The 20,747-nt window shown below is 38.4% G+C and overlaps 1 non-coding gene across 1 annotated transcript; it reads left to right on the top strand.

Annotated features, from left to right (window-relative positions):
- The first annotated feature begins 16,419 nt into the window (after nt 1-16,419).
- On the top strand, nt 16,420-16,526 carry LOC111888425 (small nucleolar RNA R71). The gene has a single exon (XR_002849192.1). It is a non-coding gene; the product is annotated as a small nucleolar RNA R71 (small nucleolar RNA).
- The last annotated feature ends 4,221 nt before the right edge of the window (nt 16,527-20,747 follow it).

Below are 20,747 nucleotides of genomic sequence, written 5' to 3' on the forward strand. Positions count from 1 at the left end.
GTCCCTCATCCTAACCCTGAGGTTGATAGGGAGCTGATCGAATTCTATCTGAAGGCTGCTCGTCCTCAGTATCAAACATGGAGGGCCCAGAAGATAGTGAATGTTCGGGTTTTGAAGCCTTATACCGAAGGAAGATTCATCAATGTTCGGTTCAGAGTGATTCAAGGGTCTGCAAAAACTGAACATCTTATATCCCTGGCAGATCTACCGAACCTAAATCCTCATGATTGGATCGTTTTGCATAACATCCTCTTGACGAATGAAGTTGAATATGGTCCGATTATAGACCATCTCAAAAGGATGTTAGTCTGTTACATCATGGAGGTAGCCCTAATGGATCAGGAGGTAGCCACAGTATTCAAGAAGAAACCGAAGATAGCTCCTGTGGGATCGGCCAGTGATCTCAATCAAATTAAAATGGGCAAGATCGACCCGAGATGCAATTCGGTTATGTTCACTAGAGCAGAAGGACAGAAATGTCTCTTTGCTTTAGCTGACAAACATCTTTACACCACTGCTTGTCTAGAGCACGTGTTGTCGATTATCCGAAGGTGTAAAGAGAATGCAGCGGATGATGTTAAGTACTTCAACGACATGATCCAATGGTACATCAGGTTTAGACAGATGATACTTGCTCTGATCTCTCGTCTGTTTCAGACTGTGAAGAAGAAAGTACCTGCTACCGCTGCTGGCCCAAGTAACAAGTGAAGATCTCGCTCCAATTGACGCAAAGGGGGAGATTGTTGGGTTGAAGATTCGCTTAAGGATTGCGTCATTGGGCTCGACTGTTAAAACATTTATTTTGTACTCCGGTTTGGGCCTGTCCAACCGAGAGCCTGTTAGGTTTATTATATAAGTATATGCTTGCATGCATATTAGGTTAACGATTCAGAGTATAACGATCTAGATTACAAGATAGAATTACGATTGCTTTGATTTTCTTTATCGTTCCTGTAAACCTCTAACCCTCTACAGTTGATGTTCTTGATCGAGCTCTTCTGAGGGTTGTTTTAAAATCATTCGACACGTTTGATTCATTCTTGACTTGTTCTTTATTTTCGTGTTCTTGCTGTTTAATATCATTCACCTGTTTAAGATCTAATCGATCTTCAAGATTAAGTTTTAATCTCATCAGTTTTGGTTTACAATTTAATTGAATTAAAGGCATAATTATTAAATTTGACCACCTAGTATTTTAAAAGTGTAAAATATACCCTATACTATATGTAACATTAAAAGTCTAACATTATATATATGTATGAGTAAAAGTTAGTCTTACCGTTAGTAGGCCTCATTCACGAAGCTGGTCTATAAGGGGTATTTAAGGAAATTGCCTATAAAATGGCAATTGAATGGGTATCCACTCTTACCCACCGCACTCTTGACTAGTGGAGGGTCGTTAGCCGAACGGGTAGGATAGGACGAAACCTTCCATTATAAGTATAATGAATTACTAAAGTAACTAAATGTTTTTCAAATTCTCAATCTTAGTTACTTAGGCAAAAGTGAATTGATGCAATTCCATGAAATTACACTTTGTGCCCTTGCGAAGACGTTAGTGGAGCGTGTGTGGTTTACCAGCACACTAAATGGTTCTAAGCAAAGGGTGACTCAATGTTTTGTCGTAGTTCGGTGGAGCGTGTGTGGTTTACCGGCACATCGAATAGGTGACTGTAACATGTGGGGGGCACCATGTAGTTTGCATGGTTATTCACACCCTCTTTGTGATCCTCGGCATCCCGGTCACAAACAAGAGGGGCATATCGAGATTTAAACATGCCATTGAAATGTTCAATGAATCTCAAAGGATCTACGAGTTTTCATAGATTTAAAACGTAAATTTCTTTTTCGTTTTTCATGGTGGAAATTAGTGAATCGTCATTCACTTACCTTCAAATGTTCTGCAATTTGGGTTACGACATCCCTCTCCCGAGTTGTAGAATATTGTGTTGGGTACTAGCCTTAGTATTTCATTTAGGTGATTTACTAAGGACTCAATCAATCAACTAACTTGAATTCGTTTTCTCCTGTTTTGTAGATGTCAAAGTTTGACAACTATGGTCTTACCAAATCCCATGGAACAAGCTTTCCACATGAAGATGATATTCCACGATTCGATCGAGGAACAAGAAATCATGCTTCACTTCCTCCACCTCCTCCAATTATTCTCCCTAACCCACAAGTTCAAAGGCTTGAAAATTTCAAGATCACTCAAGCCCTTTTGGCAAGTAAACATAAAGAAGGAAAGTCGGTGTGTGCACACGTCCTAGGGATGAAGTCACACATTAGAATGTCGGGATCCGTTGTCTGTGAGGAAATGGCTGTTGATTGGGTTCTTCAGTCACTTCCTAACTCATATAGTGAGTTCTTAAGAGAGTACTATATGATGAACCGCGACGTGACCCTTATAGATCTCACCTACATGCTTATTGCTGCTGAATCAGAAATGTTTTGGCGCAATGGAAAAAGCAAAGTTGATTGGTGAATCTGCCTTCAAGACCTCTATGGATGTAGACAATGGCAACGAAAGACATGCTATGATCGAAAAGTTTGATCATAAGAGAAAGGCAATGTCTGAAGTAGTTCCATGTCATGTTCCAAAAGAGTCAATTTGCTTTCATTGCCAAGAGAAAGGGCATTGGAGACGAAGCTGCCCCATTTACCTAAGAGATCTAAGAGATGGGAGAGTCGAAACATATGGCTCTAATATAGGTAAAATCCATTAACTAGCTCTTTTAAGCTTCTATTCTAGATCCTTAATACATAAAGTGATAAGATTACAATTGATGTTTTGTAGGATCGAAGAAAAGAAAGGAAGCTTAAGGGAAGAAGTGATCAGAATCTAACCGTGAAGGAATGGATTTCGATCGCATTTCTCGAAGATTAGATTCTTGAGCTACTACTTAGAGTTAGAATTAGATTGCTAAGAAAGATGTATTAGCATAGTTTTTCAATGAATTGCATTGTAAGGACAAATTTTTCTGCAATAAAATAAATTTTGATTTTATATTACTTATTTATCCTTGCAATGGCGTATATGAAAAATTGATGTTTGAATATTAGCAATAATGGATTTGGTTCTTATTATGTTATTTATGGAAAGTCGAGAATTTACCAAATAGGGAGAGTTTCTCATCGCCCAAATTTCAATTGGACAGAAACTTGGAATCATGCAACTTGGTTGCATGATGAATGAGAAATTTCATATTTGGAAATTAGACTAATTCATTGACAAAGTGTCAAGTGAAGGACTAGGAGATCGAGCACACAAAGTTGTGTGTTGATCAAGTTCACCATAAGAGTAACAAAGATATTCATCATGATTTACTAAAGGTTTAGTAAATATGATTATACTTATAAGATTAAGTGTAATTCTGAATTGATTGAAAAAGTTTAAATCAATAGCAGAACGAATAAGAAGAATCAAGTAGGCAGAAAAGTAAAAGTTTCTCCATTCTAAGAAGAAGGGAGAGTACCTTTTATGCTTTATGATAGGTCTTAATGTTTAAGAACCATATCTCAATTGATCCTCTAACTGAGTCTTAGTACAATTGTATGTTTAAGAAGAGGAATCAAGGATTGGAGAAATGGTTAAATCAAAAAGTCAATCATACTTCGTTCCAATAACAAGTCTTAAAGTTAAGATTGTGACAATGAGTGGCAAGTATTAAGAAGGTTTATAACATTCATCAAATGTAGAATATGGAAAAAGGTTTTCTTGTTCTCGCACATTTGAAATTGATAAGCTGTGATGTCTTGGATAAGACAAAGACCAACTAAGACCAATTTATGAAGTGTTTTGATAAAAGCTACACTAACTCTTGAATATTTGTTTGTCAAGAAATGTTTATTGACAAGAGAATCTTATATGTCAAGGAGTCAGTGGGAGTCTTAATGGTCTTGAAAGGTTTCAAGAACAAATCAAATAAACCTTATCGATCATCACTAGCACACGAGTTGAGGTTTACAACCTATCGTGTTGACATTATTTTTTTTCTATGACATTCCAATTGAGTTAATTATGCATATGAGTTCTACAAGTTCTCGTTCGAATGCATAAAAGGCAAGGACCTTGATCAACGGAGAATACATTGATAGGAAAGGGTCAGCTGCTTAGCTACTTGGAAGACGTGGTGGGCAGATGTGCTACCATAAGGCAAGAAATCAAGATTAAGAAAGTTCGGTCCATATGAGTTTGAATTTGTCGTAAACTTTGGTTTTGACAAATTCACATGGATAGGAACACATACATCATTTAAATCTAAGTGTCATAAGATTTCCTCCTTCATGAAAATGATTGTGAGGAAATGCTTTCACTAAGAAAGATTTTAAGAAGATAGTGATTGTAAAATTGCAATCTCAAATTCAATTATGGTTACGGTATCCCTTTCCATGATTTGAATTGTGAGGTCTGGCAATTAGTCTTAATTGTTTAGACACACATATAAACTATTTAAGGCAAATGTGTATAAGTTCAAGAAGCCTTGATAAAAGATTATCAAAGCACTGAGTATTAGAAACATGAACTTAAGAAATTCAATAAGTATTGATTTTCTAGAAGTTAAGTTGGTTTCTGAATACATGTCAAAGCTAGTGGGAGCATAAGTGTTATGTTGATAGTGGGAGCATAAATGTTATGATTGTATGATTATTAAGGCACGTATTGCAAGTTGGCAATATTAATTATAGAAAACAAGAGTTATATCTTGCAAAGTCAAAAGGGTTGTAAAGTTGTTTTGCTATAATTAAGGGAGAGAATATTATGCTTCATTTCAAATCTAAAGGCTTAGGTTGTGGAATGTTAATAAATTTAGTCAAAGGTAAATAGTGTGTTCTTAAAATTTCGATTATGATTATGGCATTCCTCTTCATAGTTCGAATTTTGAGAACATAGCACATAAAATATTATGGCAGAAGATTGATAAAGTATCGAATCTTTGTGTAAGACATTATGCATCGTGTCCCATACGCTTCGGGTATTGGATCGATTGCAAATGCTATAATATTTGACCATTCTAAAATTTTCCAAATGTCTAGCGCATTTAGAGGGAAAAGGAAAAGAATCGATTTGGACTAAGATAATTAAACAACTATCAAAGGACAATCCAAAGTTCGCCGAGGATTGGTCGCTTGTGAGCAGTTAGAAGTATAGTATTGGAAAATATGGAAATGTTTCCTTATTGGATGGACCATATCGACATTATTATGAATAGATAAGATTCTATTAAGAATGAGTTGTCATATGGAAAATATGGAAACGTGTCCATATTGGGAATTGAATATTGAAAATCTGTGTGTAGATTAGAAACTTTTATGAAAAAGGATGTTCAAAGGAATGTACTTTGAGTGAGAGACATCATATCTAAGGAATTGTTTTGTAAGAATCTCCAATTGAGGACTTTGTAATTTCATTGGCAATAGTCTTTGTGACTTTGGTGCGGTGACATTACGAAAGGATCAAAATCTAACATATTCCATAAGTGGCAAGAATTTGATATTCTTACACTTATGAAAAAGAATTTGGAGTTGTGAAATGAGAATGATTGAAAATGTGTTCAATTTGATCTATTTCACAAAGTAAGAACCATAGGTAAACATTGTGTGCATGCTTGGAGCATAGGACAAGTGTAATAATTCAAGTAAGAACTTGATTAACCGAAACAAAAAATAATGAGTAATTGATATGGTGATAAATAAAAGGTGTTTTATTTATGCTCAAAGGTTTGAGGCCATATGGGATTAGTATTATCCTTGTGTTTCACTTTGCATGTTTTGACTTCCTGAATAATTTAATTGGTTGAGAACAGTCAAATTATTCGAACGGGCCACAGTCGTTCATATGTTGGAAGTAAGTATGAATGAAGACTGTCGTGAATTGGTGTGTGGATTGTCTAAAAGAGTATTAGACATAAGCAAATGTTTGATGCAACGTTCATGAGTGCTTATGAATATGATTTGAGCATTGGATTAAACCCACGCTCACTTGGATCACTCCATGAATTGTATCACGAGTGATTGGTGAGACGATAACATCTTATATTCTTGAAACCGAGATGTGTGAGTTGTATCTTGCAAATCGGTTGCACATTGATAATATGTAAACGCACTAGTAACTTGGTGTTATAAAACATATTGTTGTGTGTGATTGGGTGAGTAAGTGCAAGCAAGCATTGTATCAAAGTTTATCTGTTCCTTTTATCCAAGGTAGGATAATAGCGATATCTTTGGGCCCGTCGATGATTTAGTGATGACAAACGTAAATGCTCGGCCGAGCTAGGGCTAATTTGATTTGTTCAATTAGTCAGTCGTCATAAATCGGGAATCGAGATATAGTACAAAGAGAATGATTTGAAATCATGTCTCATACGATATCTAGAATGGAGGAATATATGATCCCTTATCTAAGGACACGCGTATCTGATATGATCAGAGTTGACAGCGGCTTTGGAAAGTGATGTGTGTTAGATGCACTTGTTTTATTCCTACTTTTTATTAGTAAATTTAGCACACAAAGGCAGTGAACCTGTCTTTTAGTGGTATAGTTTAGTAAGTAAGGTATCGAACTCAGGTAACGGAAAATTAAACTAATAACTAATTTTAACTAAAACAATTAATGAAAGTAAAAGGTTTTTCTTCTAGTTTTGCAAGACTAGAACCTTAAGCACACTTAATTAACTAATTAACTGAAGCAAACAACTAATTCACCAAATTTGACAAAGATGTTTCTATTTAGGTTCAACCAATTCACTCCTATGGTTATTTTGTATTTATGATAGATTAATTGTTATTGGCTACCAATTATAATGGTTAGGTTCATGTTCATTACTCTTAACCCTTAGACAATCAATTAATTCAAGCAGTGATCAAGTGTTTAAACTAATTAATTCCCTAGATTAACAATTTGGATTAAATAAGATTTGTAGTGGTTAATCAATTTAGTGGTTCAATTAACCTCTTGTTTTATGGTTTCTCAAACAAGCTCACACATTAATCTAACTATTGTCTTATTAATCTTAGTTTCATAATCATTATTCCTAAGCATATGATTTAGAATTCACATAGACATATGAGGTTAACAACTAAGAGATGTTCATGCAGCTTAATTGTCTTCCAATTAACAGAAAATAATTGTGATTAATGCATAAGGTTCTTTAACAAACTTAATTTAATAGATCACCAATAAACAATTAATCAAAAGCTAAGAATTAAACCATAGGAGTTCCTTGGTATTCCCCAAACAGAAACAAAAACGTATTTAGCTCATAGTTGCAGTAAAAACAAACAATAAAACAAGTTTAACTAGATTAGACATACTCAATTCCTAAAGCTAAGTGGAATGATTAACCTAGTTGCTTTAATTCTTCAAAAGGTTGAAGATTAGAATTCCTCAGCGTCTTCCAGGGTTCCCAATCGCAGAAGGATCTTCAAAAATTGCCATAAAAGTAGTCCCATCGGATAAAGGCTTGGTTTTTATAGATATCTCAAAACAGCGTGTACTCGGCGAGTAGCAGACCCAACTCGCCGACTAGACTCGTTGTTATCCGTCTTAAATCAGGAGTCGTGGCTATCTTTTGGAATATTCAGCTGGACTCGCCGAGTAGACTCGTGTACTCGCCGAGTAAATTAGCATTTGTCCCTCAATCTTCACTCTTTGGTCTTCAATTGCTTTCCCTTGTTCCCTTTCACTCCCAAGCATGTCTTTTGGACTGAAAACAAAATTTAAACAATATTAAGTACCTTTTGTCCATATTATTCACATAATTAGTTAAAAATGAATAAAAATGTATGCTAAATAACTAACTAATTGTGCACATATCAAAATACCCCACACTTGACTTCTGCTTGCCCCCAAGCAAAACTAAATTTTAAACATATCGGAATCACATATAACAACTCCAATCTAACCCAGCCATTATGCCAAGACCACAACGCATACATTTGTGTCTAAAATTTTTCCTAAGGACCCCCATACTCCAAATACTCACAATCCTCATAAACATTCGCCCACTCACCCCGAACTATGCTCATTTTATGCAACCCTCCGAATCCATCCACAGAAAACCTCTTACCCTCAAGGTATTTTTAATTGAGCAACCCAAGCATACATAATCTAGAATTACAACTTTTCGATACCACTATGGAGCTCTTTTGAATTCTTCACTTTCTTCATAATTTGATCTTTGATCTCTTTGAATTCACCACCTTTAATGTTTGATTTTTGGTATCTTCAACTTTTTGAATTTCTTGGAATTTTGATCTTTTGATCTTCACTTTATTTGCTCGAAAATTCTTCAAACTTTTCTTGTAATTCTCTCTCTTTTTTTTACATGTACCTCACTTTTTTTCACTCAAATTCCTACATGCTTAAGCAGGGGCGCTCAATCTCAACCTTTATTGGCTAATGATAATAATTTTTCTGGATACATTTCAGGTTTAGGTTGCTAAAAATATTGCATCCCTCAGGCTGAGCGGGGTCGTGTTTTTGTCCCATGATTTCATTGGAATAAGGAAGCCACAAATGCACTAGAACATGTATAGGCTCAACTAAACATTTGGGTTTTCATGCAATCATCAACACAATTCTAATATGGAATCCTGATTTGTTTTTACCAAAATTTTCTAAATTAAATCCTTAAGTAATATTTTTGGTATGCAACAATTTTTTTAAAATTAGCCTAAATTAAGATTCTAAGTTTTCTAATATGTGACCAACCCCCTACCCCACACTTATTTTATGCAATGCCCTAATTGCATACTATGCAAAAAAAATGCAAATATAAAGAGGGAATTGGAACAAACTCCCCTGGGGTAGCAGTTGATAGGTTGATACTCTCTTCTTTAGCTCCTTCTTCTCTTGACTTTAGCCATGGGAACAGCTCATCCATGGCTTGGGTGTCATGTCTCGTGTGGTTGACAGCTCGAAAATTTCACGGAACAAGCTCTTAAGAAAATATCCAGTGGCAAATCCTCACAAAAAGTGGGTAGTTGTTGCATTGAAAGTGCCCAAAGCAATTCTGGAAATCGAAAATTGGCAGTCTACTCGGCGAGTAGTAGCTTGGACTCGGCGAGTAGCTCTTGTCTTAGAACGATATCGTGTAATAAATCAGGTACTCGCCGAGTAGAGTGTGTGCACTCGGCGAGTAGGCGCTGTTGTGCCAAAACTGGTCCAACTGACGTTCCCTTTGACTCTGGTGTTGAATTTGGAAATGCAAACTGACCCTCACTCTAATTCCTTCAGCAGCAACACTTTCCATTACTCTCGACTCTCACGGATGCAATCCTAAGAACAAGACTCCATATTTTTCATGAAAACCTCTCATTCCTTTCTTGACCCTCACAAATTAGTATGCCTCCTAATCTTCTATCCCTGAAAAAGTTAAACAAAGTGACAATAATAATCAACCCACAAAACAAACATCATCCAAATGTTTAACATTTGTTCAAAACATAACAAAACATCATAAAAACATAAAAAAAAAACCTTCATTCTTCATCTTCCATGTCGGCTCCTCCCGCGCCACTTCCTCCTTCTCCATCTCTTCTCCTCATTCGCTCGTCCCAACTCATAATATATGGATATCCGGGACCGGGTCATGGGGCAATATTCATTTGTTGGAAAAGGTATTCAAAAGATTGGTTATTATAATTCACCCCTTGTCCAATGTCATCCAAGTAGCGTCGGTACTCCAATTGGTTCCATCCGTCATTGTCCTCCTCCATCGGAATAACCGGTGGGTCTTCTCGCACCTGCTCACTACGCTGTCGGACCCGCCTTCCCGGCTCCTCGGGGATCATCGGCTCGTCTTCATGTGGAATGGTGAATGAGTCGCCAAACTTCTCGACTATCCGTGCCCTCCGATATAGTGCAGTGTTGAATGGTGGAGGGTGGATAACCGTGAGTGCCCGAGCTTGTGGCAAATCTAGAATCCCATACGACCTCGCTAGCCTAGTCACAAACATGCCTCCATTGATTTTTGAGTTGACTTTTTCTTTAACCGCCCCTTCAGCGAGGAATTTGGCAATGCAATATGGGATGTTGCAAAAAGCGTCGGGAGTAATAATACTCCATAAATAGAAGATGTCGAGGGTTGGGACCTTGTCCCAATCCTTCCTCTGGTTGATGGTGCTAGCCACAAAACGGTGGATGAGGCGGTGGATTGGTGAGCGAATGTGGCCTTCTTGGGCGGTGGAAGGGATATACACCCGGTTAGCAATCTGGTTCCACCATGTTGAGGCCACCACTGCCTCAGGAAGTTCTTTATGGCAGTTCTCCAAAAAGGCTTCAAAATCTTCAGTCATCATCATGTTCTGGTCATAAATTCCTAACCTCCAAGAGAACTCAGCAATGTTGCATTGTCGTATCTCCCCGCCCAAAGAAAAAGAGATGTGTTGTGGTTGTAATACTCACTACCACCTCGGAATGAGATGGTAGCGAAAAATTCCCAACACATCTCGACATACACGGGTTCTTGAATCTTGAATAATTGTAACCACCCATCACATGTGATGGTGGTATACCCCAGACTGCATTCCTTCACCAAGTAAGGTGTAAGCTCCTCCTCCAATCCCACATTGCCCAACCACCCCCAGTCGACTGCATTTGGTAGATGAATTTCCTTTTGCTTGAGGGCCTCTAATCTGTTTCTGGCCCTTGTTTGGGATGACTTAGAAGTGATTTGTTGAAAAGAAAGCCATGGGATATCACTTTGGCTCCCCCCACGAGAAGACTGCCCCCTTCTGGCCATGATTCCTGCATACAAACATAAAAAAAACACAAACAAACAATACCCAGTAATTAAAAACAAAGAAATCGGGTCTGATTAGTCATCTACTCGCCGAGTACACGACCTACTCGGCGAGTAGGATGAACATCGGGGCTGTTCTGGTGCCAGTCCTGTATAAACTGTCCAAGAATCCACATTTTTCACAGGGGTTTGTTGTAATGACCTATCTAACCATAAATCATAAAGAAATTCATCCTAACATTACCTAATTTATGGCTAATTTGAAACCCTGGAATTTGAGGAAACCCCCAAATACGAAATCAAGCAAAATCGGGGCAAATCTATGATAAAGATCGAACCTTTAACAACTTTATAGTGTAAAGATGTTACCTTTTTCTTTGAATGATGAAGATTGAGTGGAAAATTGGAGAGAATTGGACGAAATCACTAAAATCGTCGAGGCTGCTTGAGAGTTCGCTGTGCACGGCGAGTATGGGGATGAAATGGGTGAAAACCCTCTTTTTTACAGTTTTATATTTCACCTGTGTTTAGTGTCTACTCGCCGAGTATAATTACAGTTACGCGTTTTTTCGGGTTACTCGAGTAGGTACTCGCCGAGTATACGTGCCTACTCGGTGAGTAAACCTTGCAGTTTGAAAAAATTTGAAAATTTTGAAAAAATAGTGTATTTTCTCATGTTTTTAAGTCATCCACCCCACACTCTAGGCATTGCTTGTCCTCAAGCAGTTATATTCTCAAAAATAGATGAAGAAAAGAAAAAAAATAATGAAAATAAAGGAAAGGAAAGAAAATGAAAACTTGAAACTCGGGTTGCCTCCCGAGAAGCGCTTCTTTTTAGGGAGTCATTAGCTGGACTCCTCCCCTTCTACGTGGTTGCAATCCCTTCCAGCAGCAGCAACTCTTCCATTCCTTCATTCCGGGGGACTCCTTCTTCATACTTTTTAACCCTATGACCATTGACCTTGAAAGGCGTGCCATCTCTTGATAGTAGCTCTATAGCACCATGTGGAAACACCTTCTTCACTAGAAAAGGACCATCCCATCTTGACTTGAGTTTCCCCGAGAAAAGCTTTAGTCGTGAGTTGAAGAGCAACACTTTTTGGCCTTCATGAATTTCTTTATCTTTAATCATTTTGTCATGCCACATCTTGGTCTTCTCTTTATAAAGCCATGAACTAGAGTATGCATCATTCCTTAGCTCTTCAAGAGCATTCATTTGCATTAACCGATTGGTCTTTAGTTCCTCCATGTTGAAGTTACACCTCTTCAAAGCCCAAAACGCCTTGTGTTCTAGCTCCACCGGTAAATGGCATTGCTTTCCATAAACTAACCTATATGGTGTAGTACCAATAGGTGTTTTGAAAGCTGTCCGAAAAGCCCAAAGTGCATTATCTAGCTTATCCGACCATTCCTTGCGGTTGCTCCCCACCGATTTCTCCAAAATTCGCTTTAAGGCTCGATTTGTCACTTCAGTTTGTCCACTAGTTTGTGGATGGTATGATGTGGAAAACTTATGGGTTACCCCATATTTCTTTAACACCTTTTCCAATTGGTCATTGGCAAAATGTGTGCCTCGGTCACTTATAAGGGCTTTCGGGAACCAAACCATGAAAATAATTTCCTTAAAAAACGCACCACCACCCGACCGTCATTTGTTGGTAATACTTGTGCCTCCGTCCATTTGGATACATAATCCCCCGCCACTAGTATGTATTTGTTTCCTTTAGACATGCGAAATGGTCCCATGAAGTCAATTCCCCACACATCAAACACCTCGCACACTTGGATACTATGTTGTGGCATTTCATTTCGGTATGAAATGTTTCCCACTCTTTGACAAGCATCACATTCTTTGAAAAATTGGGTTGCATCTTTAAAAATTGTGGGCCAATAAAACCCAATGTCAAAGATCTACTTTGCCGTGTAGTGTGCTCCATGATGTCCACCCGTGGGCCCGCTATGACATTGCTCTAATATTTTCCGGCTTTCCTTCCCGAATACGCATCTTCGTATGATCCCGTCCGCACAACTCCGGAAGAGGTATGGCTCGTCCCAAAAGTAATATTTTAATTCGGAAAAGAATTTCTTCTTCTGTTGACTGCTAAAATCTTTCGGGATGTATTTTGTAGCTAAATAATTAGCTATGTCTGCGAACCATGGCTCTTCTCCCACGGTCACCATAATATACTCGTCCGGGAAGTCGTCTCCATCTTTATCTTCTTGCAATTGCGGGTTCTCCAGTCTTGACAAGTGGTCAGCTGCTACATTCTCCATTCCTTTCTTGTCTCGTATCTCTATGTCGAACTCTTGAAGAAGTAGCACCCATCGTATCAGTCTTGGCTTGGCATCCTATTTTGCAAACATATACTTGATAGCCAAGTGGTCAGTAAAAACAGTAGTTTTAGATAAAACCAAGTAAGGGTGGAATTTGTCGAAAGCATACACCACATCTAATAATTCTTTTTCAGTGGTGGTGTAATTTTCTTGGGTTGGGTTTAGAGTCTTGCTAGCATAATATATGGGTTGAAAGTGCTTATCAACCCTTTGACCAAGGACAACTCCTAATGCATAGTCACTAGCATCACACATAATCTCAAAGGGTAAGTTCCAATTTGGTGCAATAATGATCAGGGCATTAGTTAATTTTTCCTTTAAAAATTCAAATGCCTCTAAACACTCTTTAGTAAAATTAAATGGTGCATCTTTTAGTAGTAATTGTGTTAGAGGTCTAGTTATTTTGGAAAAATCTTTTATGAATCGCCGATAAAAACCCGCGTGTCCTAGAAAACTCCTAATGCCCTTTACATTAGTTGGTGGGGGTAATTTGGCAATGGTGTCAATCTTTGCCCGATCCACTTCAATTCCCTTTTTGGAAACTTTGTGACCCAAAACTATACCCTCCTTTACCATAAAGTGACATTTCTCCCAATTGAGGACCAAGTCGGTTTTTTCACACCTAGCAAGCATTAAGTCAAGATTTGTGAGACAATCATGGAAAGAAGATCCAAAAACGGAAAAGTTGTCCATAAAAACTTCCATGAATTTTTCAACCATATCGTGGAATATGGCTGTCATACACCTTTGAAAAGACGCGGGTGCATTGCATAACCCAAAGGGCATGCGTCTATAAGCAAAAGTCTCACTTGGGCAAGTGAATGTGGTCTTTTCTTGGTCTATTGGGTCTATGGGTATTTGAAAATAACCCGAAAATCCATCTAGAAAGCAATAGTAGTTATGGCCCGATAGTCTTTCTAACTTTTGATCAATAAAAGGTAAGGGAAAATGGTCTTTACGAGTGTCATCGTTTAGCTTTCGATAATCGATGCACACTCTCCAACCGGTTACCGTTCGTGTCGGAATTAGTTCGTTCTTTTCGTTGGTTATGACCGTCATCCCTCCTTTCTTGGGCACCACTTGGACCAGACTCACCCATGGACTGTCGGAAATGGAATAGATAATTCCCACATCTAAGAGGTTGACCACTTCCTTTTTGACTACTTCTTGCATGTTCGGGTTTAACCTTCTTTGGTGTTGTACAACCGGCTTTGCTCCTTCTTACAGATTGATCTTGTGGGAGCAATAAGATGGGCTGATTCCCTTGATGTCGGTGATGCTCCATGCTATGGCCCGCTTCCGCTTCTTCAATACTTGCACTAGCTCTTCCTTTTCAGAATTGGACAGGTCAGCAGCTATGATTACAGGTTTTTGGTTCCCTTCTTCAAGGAAAGCATACTCCAAATGTTCTGGTAAAGTTTTGAGCTCTGTTTTTTGGTTCTGAATGTTGGACTCGCCGAGTGCAGGTAGGGTACTCGGCGAGTTTGTGGCTGTATTCACGATTTCTGCCTTTTCTTCAGAGGAACTCGGCGAGTAGTTCGGTCCTACTCGGCGAGTAGAACTGTTAGTTTTTTTTACCAATTCTTCATAATCTGCTTCTTCCAGCAGTCTTTCAATTTCCATCAAGTCTTTTTCTGGATCAAATTCTTCATCATCAGTTGTGAACTTGCTGCAATCTTCAGTTATGCATTCCTCCAATAATTCGTCAAGCATATCGATTGAGAATGACGTGTCGTCACTGTTCCTTGAATACTTCATAGCTTGGTCTACCCCAAATGTGACTGAATCTTCTCCTACCCGCAAGGTGAGCTTTGAGTCCCTCATGTCTACTATAGCACTTGCCGTGTTGAGGAAGGGCCTTCCAAGGATGATTGGCACTTGTGGATCCGCCTCCATGTCTAGAATGATAAAATCAGCGGGAAAGACGAATTTGTCCACCTTGACTAATATGTCTTCGCATATGCCTCTTGGGAAGGTGACTGTCTTTTCCAAGTGTATTGCCATGCGAATTGGTCTTGGTTCTGGGAGATCCAACTTCTTAAAGAATGAATATGGCATTAGGTTTACACTTGCTCCCGAATCGGCTAAGGCATGAATGGTGGCCAAGTTTCCAAATTGGCAAGGTAAAGTCAAACTCCCCGGATCACCTTTCTTCTTTGGTAGCTTATTTAGCATAGCAGCTGAGCAGTTTTCATTGAGTACTACCTTCTTCACTTCTTCCATCTTCCTTCTATTAGTGAGAAGTTCCTTAAGAAATTTTGCATACTTGGGCATTTGCATGACGGCTTCAATGAAGGGTATGTTTATTTGAAGAGTCTTGATATGGTCTAGAAACTTCTGATACTCTTCTTCCTACTTCTCCTTCTTATCTCAGGCTGGGTATGGCATGGGAGGCTGGTAAAGTTTTTCAGGAATCTGTTCGGTGGTATTTTGTGATGTACTCGCCGAGTCCATACGTGGTACTCGGCGAGTAGGGCTGTCAGATTGTATGTCTTGGTTCTCTGCTTGCTTTTCTGCCTCCTCCTTCTGTGATTTCTTGGATGACTCAGTCTGAATAGGTGCCAGGGGAGTGATTATCTTCCCACTTCTTGTTGTGACTATGTTTATGTGCACGCCTCGTGGGTTATTTTCAGTTTTGCTAGGAAGTTCCCCCGGTGACCTTTGGTTGATTTGTTGAGCAAGTTGCCCAAGCTGCGTTTCTATATTGTGGATAGATGTTTGCTGGTTCCTAAGCATGGTCCTTGTTTCTTGAATTGCAGCATCATGGTCACTATGTCTTTTTTCTGAAGCAGCTACAAATTTGGTGAGCATTTCTTCCAAGTTTGGCTTCCTTTCTTGCACCGGCTCCTCCTTTTGGTAGAACCCTCTCCCTTTTTGCCTAAACCTTTCCTCCTTGGCTTTCTTGTACTCTTCATAAGGGAGCCATTCTTTCTTTTGTTTGCGCCAGTCTTCATCATATCGGTCTCCACGTGAGTAGCACACTTGAACCTTCTTGTTGCCATTCTCATCTAAATCACAGTCTCTAATGAGGTGAGGCCCATTGCAGTTTTCACAACCCACCCGAATAATATGGATCGTTTGATCCATTTTATCCATCCTCCTATCCATGGTTTTTAGCATAGCCATGACCGCGGATAAGTCTTCAGTAGTTGCATAAGCGGCTCCCCTTGTGACATCATGTCTAGGGTTGTGGTATTCTGTAGAGTGTTTAGAGAATTCTTCAATCAATTCTTTGATCACCGGGGGCGGCTTCTTTGTGAGCGGGCCTTGCGAGTCTAGTAACTGCCTGGTTGTGACATTGACTCCATCATAGAAGATGGAGACTTCTTGCTGGCTGTTTAGATCATGGTGTGGGCAGTTTCTTAGTAAGCTCTTGTACCTCTCCCATGCTTCATATAGCGACTCTCCAACTTGTTGCTCAAAGTTAGCAATGGCCTTCTTCAACTTGGCTATCTTGGAAGGTGGGAAAAAGTGATCAATGAATTCTTCTTTCATCTTGGCCCAAGTGGTGACTGATCCGGGGGGAAGTGACTTGAGCCAGTCTTTTGCAGCTCCTTTGAATGTCACCGGAAGCATATGAAGTAGCTGAGTCTCGCGGGGCACATTTGGAACATTGAAGTAATCGGCTACATCATTGACTTCGTCCAAATGCTTGTAGGCATCTTCATGGTCTTTTCCATAAAAAGGTATTTCTTTAAGTAAAGCTAGGATATGACTCTTTAGCTCGAAAGTAGCAGTCGCGGGAATTGCGGGTTGCACAAGTCCCGGGCCAGTGTCGTCGCGCATCCTCTTCTTCCATTCTCCCATGGGGATTTCATCAATGTTAGCCATTGTGATAGCTAACTCTTCCTCTGAATCGGTTTCGTGCTCGTATGTAGGCTCTTCTTCTTCCTCGGTCTCGTACTCAATATCTTCCTTAGCCGGTTCGTCGATTACTAAAGAAGCACTAGATGCTCCTGATTTGCTGCTCTTCTTTTTCCCAAAAACAGTCTTCAAATTGGACAAAGGTGACTTCTTTGGTGTAATCGAACTCTCCACGTCTTTTCCTTTGTTTCTTTTCAATGCGGTTTCGGGATCTTCAAACGGGGGTACCAGCGGGGTGTTTGATCCTCTGGTCATGAAAGTCCTGAAATAAACAAGATAAAAACGTAAAAAGAACAAAAAAATGTACTAAAAAAATCGAAAATTAAACTGCTAAATACGCTTGTACTCGCCGAGTAGGTGCGACTGCACTCGGCGAGTATAAGTGTAATTTTGAAAAAATTAAAAACTTAATATTAACACTAAAACAGATGCTAAAACCTAATTACTAACTACTAAATTGTAATAAATTAACTCTATGCAAGTAAACTCACACAAAGGATTGAAAAAATTAGGAATTAGATTAATTATTTAGAACCGTTCCCCGGCAACGGCGCCAAAAACTTGATGTGTGTTAGATGCACTTGTTTTATTCCTACTTTTTATTAGTAAATTTAGCACACAAAGGCAGTGAACCTGACTTTTAGTGGTATAGTTTAGTAAGTAAGGTATCGAACTCAGGTAACGGAAAATTAAACTAATAACTAATTTTAACTAAAACAATTAATGAAAGTAAAAGGTTTTTCTTCTAGTTTTGCAAGACTAGAAACTTAAGCACACTTAATTAACTAATTAACTAAAGCAAACAACTAATTCACCAAATTTAACAAAGATGTTTCTATTTAGGTTCAACCAATTCACTCCTATGGTTATTTTGTATTTATGATAAATTAATTGTTATTGGCTACCAATTATAATGGTTAGGTTCATGTTCATTACTCCTAACCCTTAGACAATCAATTAATTCAAGCAGTGATCAAGTGTTTAAACTAATTAATTCCCTAGATTAACAATTTGGATTAAAAAAGATTTGTAGTGGTTAATCAATTTAGTGGTTCAATTAACCTCTTGTTTTATGGTTTCTCAAACAAGCTCACACATTAATCTAACTATTGTCTTATTAATCTTAGTTTCATAATCATTATTCCTAAGCATATGATTTAGTATTCACATAGACATATGAGGTTAACAACTAAGAGATGTTCATGCAGCTTAATTGTCTTCCAATTAACAGAAAATAATTGTGATTAATGCATAAGGTTCTTTAACAAACTTAATTTAATAGATCACCAATAAACAATTAATCAAAAGCTAAGAATTAAACCATAGGAGTTCCTTGGTATTCCCCAAACAGAAACAAAAACGTATTTAGCTCATAGTTGCAGTAAAAACAAACAATAAAACAAGTTTAACTAGATTAGACATACTCAATTCCTAAAGCTAAGTGGAATGATTAACCTAGTTGCTTCAATTCTTCAAAAGGTTGAAGATTAGAATTCCTCAACGTCTTCCAGGGTTCTCAATCGCAGAAGGATCTTCAAAAATTGCCAGAAAAGTAGTCCCATCGGATAAAGGCTTGGTTTGTATAGATATCTCAAAACAGGGTGTACTTGGCGAGGGCAGACCCAACTCGCCGAGTAGACTCGTTGTTATCCGTCTTAAATCAGGAGTCGTGGCTATCTTCTGGAATATTCAGCTAGACTCGCCGAGTAGACTCGTGTACTCGCCGAGTAAATTAGCTTTTGTCCCTCAATCTTCACTCTTTGGTCTTCAATTGCTTTCCCTTGTTCCCTTTCACTCCCAAGCATGTCTTTTGGACTGAAAACAAAATTTAAACAATATTAAGTACCTTTTGTCCATATTATTCACATAATTAGTTAAAAATGAATAAAAATGTATGCTAAATAACTAACTAATTATGCACATATCAAAAAGCTACGATTGCAGATCAGGATCTGAAGTCATACACATAATAGTTATTAGACTCATCCAAGTGGGAGACTCTTGGATTAGTGTCTAACTCCATAACTATTTTGGTATGTACTTGACCCGATGGTGCATGGTCCTTTTGGGTTGCCTTCACCAAAGCAACTTGATAGGATGAATTATGGAGAGAAAGGATTAAATATCATTTATTAATATATTATGAGAATAATATATTAAAGGAGAAATCATATTGTTTAATTAATATTAGTCAATAATTAATTGGTAATTTGTTTTGTGACTAAAAGAGATTAATTAAACTTAAGGGACTAGAATTATAATTATGGGATAATTGCAATTTGGGCTATGAATTGTCTTAAATTAAGGAGTGGGCGAATTCTATGGGGAAACCCATAAGGAAATCGTCCAAGGCCCTAATTAAAGGAGTCCATGGGTTGCTTAGGGCTTAAGCATCCAAATTAGGGTTTCCTTGTTAGATAACCCTAATAGCCTCATTATATATAAGACCCTTATGACCCAAAAACGTGGTGAAGACTCCTCTAGGGTTTGTAGACGTTTTTGGGCAGCCTCCATCCTCTCTCCTCTTCATCCTCTTGCTTATGGTGTTTGTGAACCATTAGAGGAGTGACATTTGTGACTCTAAGCTTTCTAAAGTCAATACAAGGAGATTTGGGATTGTTATTGCTACATAACAATCAAGGTATAATCTAAACCCTAATTATATGTTATATTGATTATCATATGCTAGATCTAGGGTTTATAGTCTTGGATAACTTGCATGTACAATAGAGAAACCTAGATCCAAACATTAGGGTTTGTATGAGCACATAGGATGTTCTTATAGCCAAAACCCATCACATGCGACCATTGAAGGAGATCAGAGATCGCATGGTGGAGCCCAGTGCTGTTGAGGGCGGAACCAGCTCTGGCGAGGGCAGCGCTTTCGAGGGTGGAACCAGCGATGTCGGAGCTCAGTGGGAATCAATTTCATGGAGGTGGGAGTCATATCAGAAGTTGTGCAAAACTTGTGGGTGTGCGAGATCGACGATGGGGCGGCGATGTTGTGCGATTCTACGATGGGAGGAGGTTGTTGGCGTTGGAGTTATCAAAGGTGGGAGGAGACATGAGAGGATCTAGTGAATGTGGGTTATGAAAGCGTTCGTTCATACAAGGGCATATTTTTTATTCAGATACAAGTTTAGGTCTGAAAGTTTAAGAGGATTTAGAGAATTAAGAGCCTTTTATTCATAGGCTATCAAATTCTCTACATCTAAAATATTAAGAGGTTGCCTCTTAAATTTTCAATTAAGAGGCTACCAAACAACCCCTAACCAGGAGTGATAATTCTTGACACGACCCGCGATACGATAAGAACCGGGGTGAAAATAAGCGAGCTTGGGTTGCAATTTTTTGACCCACCAACATGTCATCCCGCCATATAAACTGATCGTGTTTGAGTTATTATTTGGACTCATAGGTAAACTCACCAACTCGTATTGTCTTTTTTTTTTTCTTAAAGATATTACCGTTTTAAAGCATACTCCGCCAGGTATGGTTCACCATTTGGAGTAGACATAGAGATATCTTGCCTTGCATTTGTAAGCGATGTTGCATTACCCCCTTATGGTCACCCTGAAATGAGCATGAGAAGATTTGAACCCATAATCATCATATGAGAAGATTCACCGTATAGGATATTAAATTTAAGTTATGCGAATATGACCATCAATCTATGCGTGTTGTGTGGCTAATTTAAACCGGTCCCCACCATTACACAAATAATATATAGGTTTATGGGTCAACCTAACAACACACCAAACTGTAAACCCGAATCTAATCCACAAACTGTGAACCTGTATAATT

This window comes from Lactuca sativa, chromosome 3, assembly GCF_002870075.4.
Source record: "Lactuca sativa cultivar Salinas chromosome 3, Lsat_Salinas_v11, whole genome shotgun sequence".
Lineage (NCBI taxonomy): Eukaryota > Viridiplantae > Streptophyta > Magnoliopsida > Asterales > Asteraceae > Lactuca > Lactuca sativa.